The following is a 19837-nucleotide window of genomic DNA, read 5'->3' as shown; positions in this document are numbered from 1 at the left end:
TTTTCTCTATTTTGTAACAGTGGAGAAATGGAAGTTCATGAGTAAAGGGCATTAAGGCATTTGGATTATTAAGGTTGATTGTGTCTGTTTTTTAGGTTGATGGACTAGAAATACAATCCCAAATATAAGTTACAGCCTTCATGTCTGGTGACTACATTCTATGAAGAAAAGGAAAAAAAAAATCAATATTTTGGGGGCAATTTGAATTTTGTAGCAATACACTTTCCTACTAACTGTGTAGTTGGATTCTATCAATACTAATACCAACAATAATTTTTTCAAGTCTATACAAAACTTATTACACTCTTTTCCTTTAACATGAAAAGAGCACTTAAGAGTCACAAGCTCTTTTTCTTCATATGCCAAGAACAAAATTACATTCTGTACATTACCAATTTTGTGCAACTTCATTGTGGAATATCTAACTAGGAGACGTGATAATTACATAAATATATACTATATTATTAACCAGAAGCTCATTCTGCTTTCTCTCTGAACAAAATGTTTGTCATTTTATTTTATTAGTGCCTGTTATATTTACAATCTTCCTGAAAACAGTATAACTTATAACTGTGTTTATGGAAAGAGTAAAACTCTGAAGAACAGCTTAGGTCTAAAGGAGGAAAGCAATGTTTTACATTTGTTCTAGAAGAAAAGTGAATGCATTTACAAGAAAATTCACTTATACTCTCTGTAATGCCAAGTTTTAATGGCTCATAAGACTTCTTTAAACATTTTATATAGTCAGTGTTATCAGAACTGAGACATGTAGACAGCAAGCTATCAAAACCTAAATCCAAGAATGGATCATCATCAGTTTTTTTGTGGTACAATTATTTCTTTTAAGCAATTTTGACATTTTTGTGAATCCCAGCTACAGTATTAGTACAACCGTACAACAAAACAACACATCTACAGTAATTAAAACAGTATGGGGATGGCATTAAGGCAGGTATATAGACCAATGAAACAAAATAGTATGCCCAGAAAACAATGCAAACATATACTGTGAACTGATCTTCAACGAGTGTACCAAGAATACACAATGGGGAAAGGCCACTCTTCCAACAGTGCTGCTGGGAAAACTAAATACCCACATGCAAAACAATAGAGCTGGACCCTTGTACCATACACAAAAATCAACTCAAAGCTGATTAAGCATTTAAATGTAAGACCTGAAATTATAACAATCTAAGGGGGAAAAAAAAAAAACAGACGAAAAACATCACAGCATTGGGCTCGGCAATGGTTTTTTTGGATATGACCCCAAAAACACAGGCAAGAAAAGCAAAAAGACAACTAGGACTGCACTAAACTAAAGTGTTTCTGCATAGCAAAGGAAAAAATTAACAGAATTAAAGGGCAACAAAAAAAAAGAAGAAAAGACTTCCAAGCCATATATTTTATCGGCGGCAGCCGTCCGTCTCGAGAGACGATGGTGTAGCTTCTTAAGAGTCTATCTGCACCGCCGAGAATGGCTGTGCAGTCCGACTCGGGAGTGACACGGTATCTGTCTCCTCCCGTGTTGAATCGACATCTTGCGATGACGCTGGAGTGTCCTCTCCAGTGGAGCTGAAGCTACAGAGCCTGGGCAGGGTGATATGGAGGGTCTGCTGTTGCCCAGGCAGCAGACCCCCCCTCTCTTCGCAGCTGAAGGATCCAAGGGAAAGACGGAGTCAATACAGCTTGGCTTCAGGTGCGCCGCAGGAGTTGCCGGTGTTGACTACAACGTCAAACCGCCTTAGGGACTCCGGCTCCGGATTTTCTGTCGGGGTTTACTCCCTTAGCCTTTCCCCTGAAGAGGTATGCCGCAAGGCAGCGGAGGTTTTTTGGAGTCAGAGTTTTCCTTCTCTGCATATATTTTATATTAATATCCAAAAGGCATATATAAGGAACTCTTATAATTCAACAGCAAAAAATCAAACAGCCCCATTAAAATGGACGAAGAACCTGAATACATATTTCTCCAAAGAAGGCACACAACTGCTTAACATGTATATGAAAAAATGCTCAAAAAACTGCAATGAGATATTATCTCACATCTGTTAGTATCACCTAAAAATTTTATTTCTAGCCTTAAAATACAGCCTTAGGGATTCAGTTTACTAAGAATTAAGGATATGATGTCTCCTCATCTAATTTTCTTTCTGGATATTCTTACCAAAAATCTATTTTTTCTTACAAAACAAAACACAAAGCGTGGAAAAGTATTGTCAATTTCTGCAGTATTACTGAAGTGATGGCAGGTGCTACTGCTTAGTATTTCAAGTAATTAGGGTAGTAACTGTAATAACTGAAGCAGCAGAGAATAGTAGAAAGTTCTTTGTCCCATTTTCCATGAATCCCTTAAACAACTTAAGTAGCTGAACTGTGTGTTCTGTGGCTTAGGGATTTAAGATAATATTAATTGACCTAGATATGTGTTTAAATAGTAAAATAGTGTGTCCGCAAGCAAAAGGCTCATGATATAATTGCTACAAGTGAAATAAAAAGTATAAAGTAGTATGAGACAACTTTAGACAAACACTAACGGAAAATGAGTTCTAATAACAAATTTTATTTTTCAGCCCAAGAGACTTCATTTAACACAGTTTATGCCTGAGATAACTCAGTCCATATATGGTGATAAGAAAATTCCTTGATGTTAATGAGACATTTTAAAATGTAGAAGGTAGCAATGCCAAAGTACAGATCAGGCAGGATTAACGAACCGACCCTGGTTCTCAAAGCATGCTTGCATACTAGCAAGGCAAAAATTAAATTTTTGAAACTTATGTGTTTGAATTTTGATATCTTCACCTTTCTCAACCCCAGTGCAAGGAAGAAAATTGTTATGGGCAGCATCAGTTGAGATGAATCATTCATTAGTCAGCGCTGTCTTCCCAGACGGATGTTGGCAGCTGCCCACGTCACCTTTTCCCAGCACTTCTGAAGGGAACCTGTCTTGCGTGCCTGCTTGGTATTCAGAACAGAACAGCCTTGGAAGCACTTTATGTACTCCCCGAAGGCCGTTTTTCATCCTCAATCCGAAGGACCTATACTTTCTGGAAGACTTATCTTTTTAGGCTACTGTGAACTAGTGTAATTACCACAAGTGTACAGGGCAGTGGAAAAAGTAATGTTTCTCTTGTTTCTCCTATATTTATTTACTTCCATTTCAACTTTCTGTCCAACTAGGCATTTCTTTTTTCATTTGGCTGACACATTCTGTCTCATTCTCTCTCATTTCCTGTTTCTCTCTCATTCTCTGTCTCACTCTCTCTTTCTCTCTCTCTCTCTTCCCCCTCCTTCTCTCTTTTTCAATCACTCCTCTCCTTTCCTCTCCTCTGATGCCTCTACTTGATCAACAGTATTTACATACCTAAAAGTCATTCTGCTGGTAGCAAAGGAGATGAAACTATTGCAGAAGTCAAGATGAAATAAGGAGGCTCGTATTTTTTTTCTACCAATTAAAAGAGCAATAGGAAACCAAGTTCCTAGCTACAAGCACCATAATTTCTTTACTTAGAGAAGAAATTAAATCAGACACATTGATTTGTTCAACTTCTGGTGGCTATATGGGTTTCTCCAAGATTATCAAAGTCAAGTACACCTAGCTCTAATCAGCCACAGTATTAATATTGCTAGGTTGGCTTTTTATTCCCAAGCCTCAACAAATATTCAATTCATTTTCTAAATAATCTTGCTGTTAGACAGTCCTGTTCTACAGTGAGGGAGGGAATTAATTTGCCCTGAAAATTGGTGTACATTGTAGCCATAAGAACAGGGAGAAAGCCAGCAGCCACAATCACAGCTTGGAAACTAAAATGCATCTCCTATCTTGTGCAGGAAATGAAGAGCATTAAAGTACAGTATTCCCTCACTTATCGTGGGTATTATGTTCTAGACCCCTCTGCGATAGGTGAAAATCTGTAAAGTAGAAACCTTACATTTATTTTAGTATTTATATATATTTTAAGGCTTTATAAACCCTTCCCACACACTTATAAACCATTCCCAGTCCCTTATTAACCTTTCCCACTCCCTTATTAACCTTTTCCACACTTTTATAAACACTACTTATGTTCTTAAACATATTCTACACTCTTAAACCTATGTAACTTTAACAATATATGTATACAGTACTGAAAAATCCTGCGATATAGTGAAAAATTTATGATAAGTAATTAAATATAATATTTTTTAAAATCCCACAATACAGTGAGGCCGCGATAAGTGAACCGTGGTATAGAGAGGGACTACTGTAACCGTGTCAAGAAAGGCTCATTGGTGATAACAAACTCTGCAGTGTCTCTGAGTAGGACTGCACATGTTTACAATTAAAGTCTCTTAAAGAGAATTTAAGTTACTTTCTAATTTTCCCACACATTTGGCCACAATCTGATTCCCCTTAAAGAATATTCAACTTTATATTTTTCATAATATAAATTAAACTAAAAAAATAGTAATAATACATAAGGCCTGCCCCATGTTTAGCAGAAAGGCAGAAGTCACAAAGGAGAGGTGTCTAACAACAAGTCAACCTCCATGGTCAGTTAACAGCAGCCTGCTTGCATTGTTTGCAATCCTTACACAGATATGAGGGGGAAAATGAGCCTTTTCCAGTCCAGGGAATTCTAGATTGTTTTCTAAGCAGTGGTGGTGACCAGTAGGCACAACAAAACAAGGGAGATACAATTATAGAACTTATCTTACACACATACTTACAAATATTACCATACTGATGACATTGGCTTGACTGAAGTCAGAAGGAGAAACAACAAATTTTCAGATGGGCAAGTTCAAGTTCCCCACTTTTATTTATATTTCTCCCCTTTGAAGAATTCTTTTCTGTGACATGAAACTTCTCAGATTCTACCCCAGATCTCCCCACATCTGCATGAAAGCAGAATCAATGAGATGAGTAATGGTCTACTTTTTATTACAATTTCCTTCTTTTGAAGATGGTTTCACTTTTAAAACCATAACCATGAAGTGTGTGTGTGTGTCTGTATGCATATATTCATACATATATTCTGAAAAGTATTTATTCCTTACTTCATTCCACACGAGATATGGCATGGCTAAATGATTGTAATTATTTGGTACAGAATAAATTCCAATGTGGAGCACAGATTTACAGACTTTGAGATACTTGTCAACTAGGCCATAGATAGGCTGGCAAAAGCAAAGTCAGTATAGAAATAATTTCAGGAATTTTTTTTTCTCTGGTTTTGGTTTGCAAGGCAGCAGTAGCAGATATTGGAAGAAATAGTTACCAGAAGTTAGTGATTGGTCCAGATAGCATTTCTAGGTGGTTGATTGGTCCAAGGACTATTCTCAAGCAGTTGATTGTGTTTAGCCAGTAGATTACCTTGTCTCCAAGGGTTACTCAATCTACCAAGTGATAGCAAGTCTCAGGAGCTTGTGTAGAATTATGATTTTTTCTTATTACAGAAGCTTTTTGAAGAAAATACCAGTATTTTAAGGATGACTAGGAGGCACATTGTATACATGTTTTTGATCCAACTTCCCTGATTATTATGAATTTCTCATAAGGCAGAAGCTTTGTAAATGATTTTTTCCCAAGTTGAGGAATGTTGGAGCCATTCCATGAAAAATTTCCAGCTGTTAAAAGGGCAGCATTAAACTATTCAGTGAAGTTCAACTGTTGGACTATGTTCTGTCTTTTTTCCTCCTTTCTCAAGAGCAGATGAAGCTGCTCTCAGTTTAATATCAGGAGGGAAAAAAAGAAAGCATAAAAATGATGTTGTAGCCCTGGCTTCTGTGGCTCAGTGGATTGAGCGTCGGCCTGTGAGCCTAGTGTCGCTGGTTCAATTCCCAGTCAGGGCACCTGCCTAGGTTGCACGTCAGGTCCCCAGTTGGGGGCACAAGTGAGAGGCAACCATGCAGCGATATTTCTCTCCCTCTTTTTCTCTTTTCCCCTCTCTCTAAAAATAAAATAAATAAACAAATAAGTAAATAAATTATTTTTTTTAAATGATGGTGTAATAATTGCAAAAGAAAACCAAGAAAAAGGGAAAAGTCACTACAATTTTACCAGGTTGGTGTGGAAAAATTCCAGCCATTGTTAATATAATGAGAACAGTTTGAGTGACATGGATGTAACCTGGCATCCAAGGAGAGTGGACCAAAATGCGCATGAGTAAACAATGATGAAGGAAAACTCTGACCCCAAAAAACCTCCGCTGCCTTGCGGCATACCTCTTCAGGGGAAAGGCTAAGGGAGTAAACCCCGACAGAAAATCCGGAGCCGGAGTCCCTAAGGCGGTTTGACATTGTAGTCAACACCGGCAACTCCTGCGGCGCACCTGAAGCCAAGCTGTATTGACTCCGTCTTTCCCTTGGACCCTTCAGCTGCGAAGAGAGGGGGGGTCTGCTGCATGGGCAACAGCAGACCCTCCATATCACCCTGCCCAGGCTCTGTAGCTTCAGTTTCACTTGAGAGGACACTCCAGCGTCATCGCAAGATGTCGACTCAACACGGGAGGAGACAGATACCGGTTATAAGCTCATCCGATTGGCGAAGGAAACGAGCGCAAGGGGTCTCCTCTGACGGTGGGAGAGGTCATCGCACCTCACTGGACAGCTACCGTCTCGCCATGGCTCGCCTGCCCCACTGGGTGCGTGGGGATCAGAGAGGCGCCTCTCGAAAAGTGGGCCACAAAACACCCACACCAGTTAATTCCAAGCAAACAACAAGAAAGAAGCCTCCGGCTCTTCGCCTCGCTAGCTGGAACATCAGGACCATGTGCCCCGGACTTACTGCAGACCTTCCGTGGATCAAGGGTGCCAGGAAAACCGCTGTCATCGATAGGGAACTGGCACGACTAAACATCGACATTGCGGCTCTACAGGAGACCCGGTTGGCCGACAACGGAACTATCAGAGAAACCAACTACACCTTCTACTGGCAAGGGAAGTCTCCGGACCAACCAAGACAGCACGGTGTTGGGTTCGCTGTGAAGAACACGCTTGTTAACTCCATGGAGCCACCCACAGGAGGCACAGAGAGATTACTTACCCTCCGATTGTCAACAACTTTCGGCCCAGTCAGCATTCTTAGCGCGTATGCCCCAACCCTCTGCGCCACCACCGAAGAGAAAGAACAGTTCTACCATGCACTGGACGAAGTGTTATCCAAGATTCCCAGAAGTAACGCTCTCTATCTCCTTGGAGACTTCAACGCAAGAGTAGGAGCCGACCACATGGCCTGACCCACCTGCCTTGGAAACTTTGGGAGAGGAAAGATCAATGAGAATGGTCAGCGACTGCTTGAGCTTTTGTGTCACCATGGCCTGTGCGTGACAAACACATTCTTCAAGTGCAAAGAGATCCACCAGGTGTCATGGAGGCACCCCCGCTCCCGTCATTGGCACCAGCTTGACCTCGTCATCACCAGAAGAACGGATATTGGCAGCACCTTCCTCACCCGCAGCTACCACAGTGCAAACTGCGACACGGACCATGCCCTCGTGGTAAGCAAGGTGCGCATAATGCCGAAGAGGTTGCACCACTCCAAGATGAAGGGTCGCCCACGCATCAACACCAGTTGTGCCAGCAACCCAGTTAAGACCCAGCAATTCATCAACAAGATGGAAGATGCACTCGGCGAGGGAGTGGCGGCAGATGACATTATCGAATCCAATTGGCCACGTCTCCGGGACGCCATATACAACTCCGCCATTATTGCTTACGGGAAGAAAGAGCGGAAGAACGCTGACTGGTACGAGGCTCACTGGGAAGAAATGGAACCCGTGATCGAGGCTAAGAGGAAGGCCCTACTGGCTTACAAGGTCACGCCCACTCCCAGTACACTTCAAGCTCTACGGGCTGCCAGGAACAAAGTCCAGAAGACCGCCCGCCACTGTGCCAACACCTATTGGCTAAACCTGTGCAGAAGCATTCAGGAAGCCGCCGATATAGGCAACGCACGAGGAATGTATGAGGGTATCAAGAAGGCAACAGGCCCAATCCCCTCCAAGATCGCCCCCCTTAAGTCCAAGACAGGTGAGGTCATCACTGACCAGGAACAGCAAATGCGGCGGTGGACCGAGCACTACCTCGAGCTGTACGCAACGAGGAACACCGTAACAGACACTGCTCTTAACGCCATCCCAGACCTACCAGTCATGGAGGAGCTAGACACCCCACCTACTGCGGCAGAGCTCGGCAAAGCCATCGACCGCCTCGCTTGCGGGAAAGCACCAGGAAGCGACGGAATCCCTCCAGAAATCCTAAAGAGCGGGAAACCAGTCCTGCTACAGCCGCTCCACCATCTACTCTGTCTCTGCTGGAAGGAGGGTTACATCCCCCAGGATATGAGAGACGCCAACATTATCACCATGTACAAGAACAAAGGAGACCGCAGCGACTGCAACAACTACCGGGGCATCTCTCTCCTCAGCGTCGTCGGCAAAGTATTCGCCCGGGTCGCTCTTGCCCGCCTGCAGACCCTTGCTTCCCGCGTCTACCCAGAGTCCCAGTGTGGCTTCAGAGCTGGCCGATCAACAGTGGACATGATCTTCTCCCTACGCCAGCTGCAGGAGAAGTGTCATGAGCAGCATAAACCACTCTACCTCGCCTTTATTGACCTCACGAAGGCGTTTGATCTGGTCAGTCGAAGCGGACTCTTCAGCTTGCTACGGAAGATTGGCTGTCCACCACATCTGCTTGCTGTGGTCATGTCCTTTCACGACAACATGCACAGCACGGTGTCCTACAACGGCGCAACCTCTGAGGCCTTCCCAGTCAGCAGCGGAGTAAAGCAGGGCTGCGTCCTCGCGCCTACGCTGTTCGGAATCTTCTTCTCCATGCTCCTCCAATACGCCTTTAAGGACTGCAGCGAGGGTGTCTTCATTCACACCAGATCCGATGGCAAGCTCTACAACCTGGCCCGTCTACGAGCCAAGACCAAAGTCAAAGAGGTGCTCATCCGTGAGATGCTCTTCGCCGACGACGCAGCTTTGACATCACACTCCGAAGAGGGACTCCAACAGCTAGTCACTTGCCTTTCCCACGCATGCAAGGAGTTCGGACTAGCCATCAGCCTGACGAAGACGAATGTTATGGCTCAAGGCACGGGGACTCCCCCATGCATCACCATCGACGGATACACCCTGGAGGTTGTCAACGACTTCACTTACCTCGGGTCCACCATCTCGAGCTCTCTGTCAGTCGACTTGGAGGTCAACCGGAGAATCGCCAGGGCAGCCACAGTTATGGCCAGACTGAACCGGTGAGCGTGGAACAATTCCAGCCTCACTGAGAAAACCAGACTGCGCATCTACCAAGCCTGCGTACTCAGCACTCTCCTCTATGGCAGCGAGACGTGGACCACCTACGCAAGGCACGAAAGGAAACTCAACAGCTTCCACATGAGGTGCCTGCGACGCGTCCTGCATGTCGCCTGGCAGGATAAGGTCCCCAACACCGAGGTGCTGAAGCGAGCCAATATGAGCAGTTTGCATGCAGTTCTTAGCGAGAGACGCCTCAGGTGGCTCGGCCATGTCAAAAGAATGGATGCAGGCCGTATCCCCAAAGACCTCCTCTACGGCGAGCTAGCAGAAGGCCAGAGGATGACAGGGCGCCCAAAACTGCGGTTCAAAGACATCTGCAAAAAGGACATGACACAATGCTCCATCAATCTCAACACATGGGAAGTTCAAGCAGACGACCGCCTAGCCTGGAGGCTCGCGGTCAGGCAAGGTACGTCACGCGCGGAGGCTGCGCGCAACGAGGAGGCGGTCCAGAAAAGATCGAGGCGGAAGCAGCGTCAGCAGCAGCAACAACAGCCATCTGCCTTCACCTGTAACAAGTGTGGCAGGGATTGTCACTCCCGAATCGGACTGCACAGCCATTCTCGGCGGTGCAGATAGACTCTCAAGAAGCTACGCCATCGTCTCTCGAGACGGACGGCTGCCGACGAAACAATGATGACTTCACTGTACTAGTCAGTGGGGGCAGTAGACATGCTGAGTGAGCATGTGTACTGTGTGGACATTGCATTAAAAATGACTGAGCAAGTAGAGCAATGAATCTGCATCAACTTTTGCATTAAGCTTGAATATTTCTCCATGGAAACTATTTGGATGATTCAGAAGATCACAGTTATGGGCAACTGGTAATTGGCAGTTTCATCATGACAGTGCACCCACTTATGTATCATGTCTTATGCAGTTTTTTGCAAAACATCAAATCACCCAGGTGATTCAGCACCCCCACAGCCAAGATTTGGTGCCCTGAGACTTCTGGTTTTTCCTAAAACAAAAATCACCTTTGAAAGGGAAGAGATTTCAGACTGTCAATGAGATTCAGGAAAATACAACAGGGCAGCTGATGGCAATTGGGAGAACTGTGTGAGGTCCCAAGGTGCTTACTTTGAAGAGGACTGAGGCATCATTGTCCTATTTATATACGTATGTATATATGTATGTATGTAAGTATATATAAATCTTTTTCTGTTCCTGCAATCTGCAGACATTTCCTTAATTGAAACATGCGTCCCTTACTATTCCAGAGGTTTGAGAGTACTAATTAATTATTTACTGTGTGCTGTTAAAGGCCTCATTGCAACAGTACTTCGGTGGCCCTATTCCCTGGAAAAGTTGGAGTGTGGCTTAAACTTTCTTCTGTAGTACCAGAAATAATCATGACAACAGGCACAACAAAGTCTGATATGAATTTAGGTTCATTAAATAATTTTTCTTTGATTCTCTACTATTGTGTTGTAATGTGACTCTTATTTTTTGAGATTTCTAAATTTATCTATTTTTTTAATATAGTTATTTGAATAAATAGATAATGTGAGATGATGTACCAGCTTGTTACTTTATGTACCTTAACAACAGTCCTGTGAGGCAGGCAGATTTTCATCCTCATTTTATAGATGACAAAACTGAGACTCAGAAGATTAAGTATTTTGCCTAAGGTTTTCTACTGAGTGAATATCAGAGCTTGTAACTAAATCAAAGTCTCTTTACACTGAAGTCTATGATAATCCCTTCACCTTCTTTCATCCAGCCTCTCACCCCCTCCCTCTGACAGCTGTCAGTCTGTTGCATGTGTCCACGCCTCTGTTTCTATTTTGTCCATCAGTTTATTTTGCTTATTAGACTCCACATAAAAGTGAGACCATATGGCATTTGCCTTTCTCTGACTGCCTTATTTCACTTAGCATAATAATCTCCAGGTCCATCCATGCTGTTCTTTTGACAAGATAGTTAGCTATCAAACTACGGAGAGCACAGCTTTAAGCAAAGACTAACTTTTTATTACATTGCTTCTGGGTTTTCCATTGCCTTTTCTCTTTGCTCAGAATAATGGAAGACCTATTACTCTTCTCTGAGTTCTCTTGACTAATTCTCTCTCTCTCTCTCCCTCTTCTAAGTTCCATCTTTTTCTCCATAAGGTCACATTCAAGCTCCTCAAGTCCTAGCTGACCTGCAGAGTTTTTTGATCTGACATTTTTCCTTAATTTAAATACATAATTTTGGATGAGTTTGCTTCTCCTATATAACAGATTTTCCTCTATGATCAATATTTTGCACTTAAAATTTGTCAAAATATTCCACAACCCAAACACTCTATGGTTAGTATTATTGTTCCGATAAAACTAAAATATATTTAAAAACCATAGAAGGACAGCCTTGCAAAGGAGAGGTGGTTAGAGCAGGCAGAGATTGAAGAAAGCACATAATTGTTGAGTCCCTTTCTCCCACTTCCCCCAAACTGGACCAATGCCACACTCTCCATCACAGAGAATAGCTAACTAGATATTTTTCACTACAAACTGTAGCAGCTTCCAACTCTCTAACTTTAGGAACAATTACTGATTAGCTGAGATTACTGTCATAATCTACAATTCACCTTTAACAGCAAAAATTCTTTATTAACAAGAAAAGAGAAAATAGTATTATGATTATGAATAAATAACTGCCTTCTGTAGAAAATTGACTTCTGCATACTAAGTAGAATAATGAGACCAAAAATTACAATGGTTAATATAGACTTCTGTGTATCTACTACTATACCACCAGTAAAAGGAAAGGTAATATATGTGCTGATAAGAAATGATCTCCAATTAGTAAACTCACTTATAATCTCTAAATTGTACTTACTTTTCAAAACTGCATTTTCAGTTATAATTTATTTTTATGTTAATAATAATCATTCATTGTATAACCTATGGGCATATAATATGCAAGAGTATAAAAATCACATGGATCCAATAACAAAAAAATATATGTATAATTATAAGTGCCCTGATTACTTAAAATATAATTTCCCATTGAAAATGTTGTGTAGCCTTGTCATTTAAAGTTGCATCTAAAAACAAAACCAGTGTCTTAAATATGCACATTATATGAACTTGCATTTAGAACTTGCTGAAATGTATTTTATACATATGATTTTTGAAAAGTGTTAATCCTGTAAAATTCAAGTTAAAAAAGTAATATCTCTGGCCTCAGAAACATCAATTTAACTTATAATCTATAATAAAAATTTCTAAAATCCTTTCTGCTGCAGTACATTTAATAAAATGTTAGTGACTAATCATAGGTTCAAGAGGGAATCTGATTCTGAGACACCATCGTGTTCTGCTTCTAGCCTGGACCCACAATAATGACCTGACCTGATTTTAAAGACTGCCAAAGGCATGGTGGTTTTGTTATAGAGCAGGTCCCCCCAATAATCCCCAGAGCTTGTGGTTGGGGAATGGAGCAAGGAGACAGCTTTCAAAATGCCTTTGCCTAGCTATGGCTGGTAGCTAGTGTCTTAGTTATGCAAATGGCTTTGGTTTTTCCAAGACCCCAAGGAGATGGGAGGGGTTTTGACTATGGAATGTGAGGAAAGAGCACAGAGGGCCTGTGCAAGGTTCTGTGAATGGTCAGAACCACTTACCACTCCCACTGTGTCACAGGTCACAAAGGTAAGGGATTTAAAAATAAGGTGGCAGCCATTTTTGCAGAAAGAGTAGAGGGGAACCACATGGTTTTCAGAGAGGAAAGGGAGATCCACACAGTATGCAAAGAGGTAGAAGAGGAGATCCAATCAGCTTTGGAAGGGACATAGAGAGAACGATGCGTGATCCAGTGCAACACGGCACATGTTTTCCTGGACTGTTATATGGAGGTTGATGACATTGTATCTCAGATCTTGAAGGAGAGAGATGACAGATAAGGGATGGGGAATTTCTGCGTATGTTTTTGGCTTCTAGCCCTTTGGGGAGCAAAGGAAGTGCTGGGTTCTGTGGGAGAACAGGGCTCTGAGCTGAAGTGCTCACTGCCCTCCCCAGGTTGGAATATTGTAAATAAAGACCTGTTTTCCTCAACACTAGTTGTTGGATTTTACACCAAGGCACCACGTGAAGGAACCCCCTCTCGCTCTGTAACAGTTTTCACAACTTTATTAAGGTGACTGACAATTCCAATGTTTAATCACCACTTCCCTTGAAATGTTTTTCCTTTGTCTCATCTATTTCTTTACTGATAGTTTTTCTTCTCTTTGGGAGCATGGAAATTTAAAAAAAAAATCACTGGTACATAGGTGTTCTTTACTAAATGAAAAGAGAAGTCAAAGAAATCCATTCAAAGCAGAAGACAAAACACTGACTACAGAGTTCAGCATTGCATGTAAAAATGATTACTCATTTTCTAGTCTTAGATTTAAACAAAAACACAATGGGGTATCTATCAATCAGGCTTTGTGTGCTTTGAGTTTCCTGCTCACTTCCAGATCCATAAATATTCTGCTGTTAATCACATCACATTTATTTCACCCTCATCTCTGACTCTTAAATCCTTAATTCTGTCTTAACACAACTATTGTCATTCATTCCCTTGATTTCCTTATGTGCATCATAGTCCATTATACTTCTGTGTCTTGCTAAGAGAGACAGTTATTAATGGCTGGTGTGACACAGTGACACATCTACAGTTTTAGGGCACATCTTTTAGATTTTTTGTGCCTCCCATTTGTCATATTCTAAAACTTGTCATAATGCACTGACCTCTAGACCTTCTTAGTGAGACTAAGAAATTCATTAATGTTCATATGACATACCACTATTATTTTGGCTGACAACCTAAATGCTTCTAAACTATGGCTTTGCGTTTTGTCAGATAATATTCTTTGACATTTTCAATGTACTGTTTCATTTTAGGAAGAGTTCTCTATACAGCAAATAAACAAACAAAATCAGAGAAATAGAATCTTAAATACAAGGAGATTAGGTGCCATAATCGTAAGAAACAAAACAAAACAAAACAGATTTGTGAAGCATAGGTTTTCAGGCCCAGAATTCAATTAAGTCAGCTCTATGACAACTGTTGTTTGAAAATACTGTATGTCAATGCTATTATAATTGGAAGAAAGAGGGTGAAGGATAATACTGAATATTGTATGTGAGTGACCTTAGGAGAGCTTTATTTTGAACAATGCAAGGTAAGCTGTTACGGGGTTTAAGATTTGCAATTGGAGGTCTAATCCCTTTGGATTTATCAAAAATAAAATAAATTTCTTTCCTGGTGTTCAGGTTGGGAAAGCTCCCATTACCTTAGCTCCAGAGAGCTTTATTACTGCTGTATTCCCAGCACCTAGAAAAGTACCTGGCACATAAATTGTTGACTGACTTGGTGATAATGTGTATCTAACAGCTTGGGAAATGTCATAGCATTAAATGTCCATCATAATCTATGCTCATTTCCAGAAAAAAAAAGACAAATTTTTCTGAGATGTCACATGGCAACAATGAAGTTCCTTATCATACTATAAATCAAAATTTGAAAACTACCTGAAAAAAATTATAATCAAAAAATAAAATTGTGGAATTAGGTATAGCACCAGAATGAGTGTCTTATTTAAAGGTGACAGAAGCAGTTCTATAATGCATATACTAAAATTCATTTTCTTATATCAGATGTCTTAGGGTACTTAACAGCTATTTATGATAACTTTTTAACCTAATTTGTCAAGATTTAATCAGAATATCTTACAGGCAATCAAATTGCATAAGTCAAATTCTATCATATTAACATTTTCTTCTTAGATATAAAAAGCTATAAATTTATCAACTTTCATTTTGAGGACAAAGATAAAGAAAAAGAAGAAAGGGATAATAACAAAGACTTCAAAATAACTAAGATAAAACAAAAAATTTATTTGTATATGTTAGTATGACCTGAAGGTAATTAATGCAATATAATAAATAAACATAAGATTAGCTTTAATAAGAAATTTACTTCTAATATATATGTAATGTGATTGTATTATATGGTTAATGTTAGGTTTTGGGGGCTCAGCGGAGGTAGAGAAGGCCAGCAGCCAAATGCTGAACAAGACGATTTATTGAGTGTGCAATGGTGGACTGGGGTTAGGGGAGACACCAGCAGCTAGGTCAGGGCGGAGTGATTTTTAAGGAATTTTAAGACTTGGAATACATAAGTAGTACAGGATAGGCTAAGTTGTGCCCTTGTACAGCCAACAGGTTGGTGGTTGGACAGTTGCCATCTCCTGATAGTCGCCTGAGTCTAGGGCAGCTAGGGGGAGAGGGAGGTGAGCTGCCTCACGACAGGCTTTTGTTTGGAATGTCAGGCTTCAAAATAGCGATTTCTTCCTCATAGCTAACATTTTGAATTTTTAATCTATTTCACTACTCACATAAAATCAAATGTATAATATTTCTGTTCCCTATCTTAACATTATTCCTACATCCTTATTTTATCCCTATTTCTCAGAGACTCCTCAATTACTATCAACATATGACCTTACTGCTAAGATTTATCTTAACCGCATTCATGGCAAAGACAAATTACTTAGCCACAGCATTCTAAGAGAATCTCTTTGTTTTGTTTTGTTTTGTTTTGTTTTGTTTTGTTACAGAGAATGCTTCTCAGCTTCTAGATATTCTCTCCCAGTTAAAGATGTCTAAGCCTAATACATTTTAAATATAATTTTACCATTTCTTCAAGTAGCAACAGATGAGAAAACATTTTTCTAGACAGACTCTTTAGACAATTTAAAGAATAGTGACAATCTGGTCAACCAGCTACTCATTTTATATATATCTGGCAAATAATTTTAGTAAAATGAGCAATTGAACAATACATTATTTCACCAGGTCATTTAATATGAACATAGCTTCTAAGCAGGTGTCATGATGAGCTGAGGAAATATAACCACATGTTTAGGTATTTGACTAAAAATTTTTGGAGGCACAAAATACACAATTATCTTCCTAAATAAAAAGAGCAGAAGAATTAATATAAGCCTTCCAGATAAACATGAAACACATGCACATACTGCCTAAATACATTATATCATTACATAAAAGGTTTTAACCCCTTCTTTGAAACTATAACAGTCTTATTTCTCCTTCAGAAACACAAATAACTTTATTGACAATGACAGCCTTTCCCAGGAAGATGAGTCACAGCAACACTGGAACCCACCTGTTGAAGATGTAGAGCATGAGATGGAAGAGTCTGAGTGCCTAAATCTCTGCTTTAGATACAGCCACCCTCAGACACACCTTTGTTGTGTTTCACTTGCATGAAAAATAAACACTTGCATTTGATCTGTTACCCATTATGGGTTTGTTTGCTATAGCAACTAGTGTGACCTTAACCCATTCTCTCAACTCTGGGACTGATGGAAACATTACTTTAAATTTCAAATTTGAAGCAAATTGAACTATAATGTGATTGTGGAGGTTTTATAGCTTTTCAATGTACACACTTATGAATTGCTTTTGATCTTCTAGTCATTTGCCTTTGATGAAGCACCTGAAAAACTTGGCGATAAAGGTGAGGGTGTGGCTGTTTTTGTGCACTAGTTTTATCTCTTTCAAGGGTTCTGAAGATTTAAAATTTTTCTCACCCTTGCATATCAAAATTCTACTAATGCAAAATATTATGTAGTTTTAATCAGGGTTGAGCTGTGGTACCAAATTTATTGCCTATCAGACAATGCTTAGGTATAAGGGCCTAAGCTTGCTAATGTGTTGGCCAAAACATGTAACTGTCCCACCATTTAAAATACATCATAAAGTAGATTTCTATAATGTATTGACAATGAAAATGAGAAAGAAGTTGTTAAAATAATATTAATCCCAGTGGTGCAAAAAAATAGGAAAAATTTTAAATGAAAAATGAATAGTAATGGAAAAAATATGACATCCTGAGGGTCCCATTAAATTATAATAGGCTAATTTGGTGAACCCACTGTTTATCAATCCATGAACAACCCCTTTGTGAATTGAGTGCTTTAATGTAATAGAGTTCATATTCACAATTCTATGGCATGGGTACTTTTTATTATTATTATTTATATTTTGCAAATAAAGATAAATGCTTAGTGAAGCTAGGATACTTGCTCAAAGTCACATGACAATTCAGCTGAAAAAGCCTCAATACAATACTTTGTCTCTAAATCCACATGCTGAACCATTACACTCAACGCTCTCAATGTAGCCATATAAAATCATAAAGTATTAGTCAACCTGTGCATTTGTTTCTATCATACTGTTATTTACCTTGACATAAAATCACCATTGTGAAAAGTGTTAGTAGAACCAGCAAACAAAACTGTTAAATTGTGATGTCAAAAACAAGAAAAAAATGAATGCCAGATAAATAAGGAGATCCAAAACTATACAGAATCTGTGCATGTATGCCTCTTAGTTGCCTTTGGAGAACTCCCTGCCCTCCATGACAGGATGAGCAATCATGCAAAGGTTGGATGGGATACATAAGCATGTGGGACTGCATGAGGCTCTGTCAGCCCACACAGGCCCACATTCATCTTGAGAAGCATCCAGATACCTCATATAGTCAAGAATTGTGCCTAACATTGAGAAGCAGAGGACCTGGAAGAACAGCATAATCATGAGGCAAAGACGCCACACTAAAACAGAATAAACTGTCACTCAAGGTATTGCCCCTAGCCCCTCAATTTTTTAGGACAGTCCATGAGAGAAGGCAGGAGAAGGGGAAACTTTGTTAACTAAATATAAAAATGAATCTAAGATGTAGAACCCAGACTTGAGTGACATTACATTTTTGTAACCAGGCAGCATGAGAACTTGAAATAGAGATTAGGTTGAGATAGAAAAATATACTTATAGTATTTGAAACTATATGGCTTTCAAAGAATGTATATGCATGATTTATGGAAATGGACAACCCTGTGGGGATTGCCTGAGGGAATGAGGGGACTGGGTGGAGAGGGACAACGGGATAAAAATTGGAACAACTGTAATAGCATAAACATAAAATATAATTTATATTAAAAAAAGAAAATATGTGGCTTTATATACACCATTATATAGAAAATAATGTAATGTTATCTACTGTGGTGACACTGTAACAAAAGATTTACTCTTTTAGCAAGTTTTAAGTATATTACACAGTATTGTCAATTATAATCATCATGCTATGCATTAGATCCCCAGACATGTAGACATATATTAAACCATCACATTGTACACTTTGAAAAATCATGTTATACAATGTAAATATATACAATTTTTATTTGTCAATTATACTTCAGTAAAACTAGGAGGGGAAAGAATGTAGTGTTCATCCGTTTTCTTAGGACATTTTTTTTCCCCAAAATTTCATATTGATAGGATTGTGATAAATTCTCATTAAGAATTGTGTAAAAACATTTTGAACATGACATAGGAAGAAAAATGGAAAGAGTAAGGCACTTAGTACTTATTAGGTACTTAAAATGTATTTGTTGAATTTAACGGCAAGATGGTATAGGGTCCCATATTGTCATCCTCATTTTTCTTATAAAGCCTCACAAAGAAAGAGATTAGAAAATAGTCATTAGATTCAGTACATTGTCTTCCTTTTTTTTTTTTCTTCTACAAATAATTATTCATTGATGTCTTATGTGAGACTTTACTACTTATATTTTCAGATGATTCCCTGGGTTGTATCAAAATTACTAGCACATGACTGTGCACAAAAAATAACAAATTGTCACAATACATGTGCATACATTTTAGTACCTCCATGAATCATTTTTAAAAAAGACAATTGATAGTTAACAATATTCTCAAAAGGAAGAAGGATGACCCAGCCAAGATGGAGGTCTAGACTGACATGCTCTGTCTCCCTCCATAACTAAGAAGGACTATAACTATCGCAAAACCAGAAATAACCAGAAATTCCAGAAAATAAAGCTACATGGAAGTCCAATGAATGAAGTTATAAGTAAGTGGTGCTCATCCAGATGGGTAGGAGGGCGAAGCCAGGGTGGAGAGGTCAAGCTGTGCTGGTGGTGGGGCTGCAGTAAGCACAGACCCTGTATTTAAGGGGAGACAAAAAGCACCTGGGGAGCACCTCTGGCTGCAGACCAAACCCTTCAGCTCGGGATTTCAATACTGGGGAAGGCAGACGCCCATTGCCTCGGACTGTGAGGCCCAGAGGGCATGGGGACTTAGGAGGAGGAGGAGGCTCTCAGTCTCTCAGCAGAGAGTGAACAGCAGAAATCTATCTTGGACCCACACCCCCACACAAACTGCCACAATGTGGTGAGAAGGGTTGCTCAGTAGTGATGAGTGCACGGGGCTCTGCCCTCTATAGCATAGGAGGTGTGACAGCCCCACCCAAGATGGAAAGGTAAACAAACCTGTCAGGATGGCAGGGATCATGATAGAAATCCCAATCACGAAGCTGACCATATAGCAAATACATGATTTATTGGACCAGCAGATAAATAATCTTTCTGAGGCTCAGTTCAGAGCTATAGTTATAAGACAGCTTACAGAACTAATAGCGGATCTTAATCAAGATGGGGAAGAAATAAAGGCTAGTCCTGCTGAAAT

This window comes from Furipterus horrens, unplaced genomic scaffold (assembly GCF_987537825.1).
Source record: "Furipterus horrens unplaced genomic scaffold, mFurHor1.1.pri manual_scaffold_5, whole genome shotgun sequence".
Lineage (NCBI taxonomy): Eukaryota > Metazoa > Chordata > Mammalia > Chiroptera > Furipteridae > Furipterus > Furipterus horrens.
The sequence above is the reverse complement of the archived record's forward strand: the minus strand, read 5'-3'. Positions refer to the sequence as shown.